We start from the raw sequence: 1,031 nt of genomic DNA, 5'->3' as shown, positions 1-1,031 counted from the left end.
CTTGGATCTGCCATCCAAGGGATTCTGTCCAGGCAGAATAAGTTCTTTATCTTGTTTGGATAGGCTTTGTTCATTGCATGAGACCCTGCCCAGGTTATTGGCTCTAAACAGTCAGTTTTGCTTGGATTTTTTTTTATGTCCTCAGTCTTGTAATTCTTGCAAAATAATGCTGTTTGAAGGTCTTATCTTGAAAGGGGAGGCTGACAAAAGACAATGTCTAATTATGTAAGTGTTTATGATGCAATCAACATAAGCCATTTTGCAACCACTTGTTCTAAGAAGGACTTGGTTTGGGTTGACTAATTACGCTCAATTCAGTGAACCGAGACAATGTTTTTTTTTTTTTTTGTCAGTTCTATAACTTTATTGGACAATCAGCAGTTAGTTCTCATCTACATTAACTGTCTGTAGATTTTTGAAAGTGGTGACAGGTACATAGGTAACCAACGTATAGCGCTTGTTTGGTGAATCTTCATCTTCATTCCGTTTTCTAGACAACCGCATACGGATACGGTATGGGACATTCCTTATTCCTTTGGCTCAGACGGCTTTGTTGAGCCTGGTGTCAATGCATACATCTGGAGTTCCCATCTCCTTCATGGCAAATTTCCGGACTTATTCGAGTGCCCGAGGGGCACGCTTCTTGAAACCCACTTCATGGATGCGCTTGTGAATGTTGGTGGTGTATTCTCTGGTCACCACCTCGTTGATGGCGGACCGGCCCTTCTTCTCGCCATCTTTCTTTGTGGGAGCCATCCTGCCCGGCCAGGATTGGAAAGGAAGCGAGACAATGATTTTTATTTCTCAGTAACCATTAAGACTTACAATAATGAGGCCTCTACCTCTGTGTCTGCTCAGGACCTCAGGGGCACCCAAGGCCTCCAGGGCAGTGAGTACAGTCAAGATAATGGGGCCTTTCAGGGCAGCCCGCTTGGGGCAATTTCACGTTTTCAGTAGAACAACCTTAGCGATTCCCCATCAGCTGGTGCTGCCCCAGGAGCAGGAAGAGAAAAAAGCGATGATTCCACACT

At 44.6% G+C, this 1,031-nt stretch overlaps 1 pseudogene; it reads right to left on the bottom strand.

Annotated features, from left to right (window-relative positions):
• Window positions 1–350: 350 nt before the first annotated feature.
• Window positions 351–780, bottom strand: LOC118894362 (annotated as a pseudogene).
• Window positions 781–1,031: the final 251 nt, after the last annotated feature.

The sequence above is a fragment of the Balaenoptera musculus genome, chromosome 4 (assembly GCF_009873245.2).
Source record: "Balaenoptera musculus isolate JJ_BM4_2016_0621 chromosome 4, mBalMus1.pri.v3, whole genome shotgun sequence".
In the NCBI taxonomy this organism is placed as follows: domain Eukaryota; kingdom Metazoa; phylum Chordata; class Mammalia; order Artiodactyla; family Balaenopteridae; genus Balaenoptera; species Balaenoptera musculus.
The sequence above is the reverse complement of the archived record's forward strand: the minus strand, read 5'-3'. Positions and strand labels throughout refer to the sequence as shown.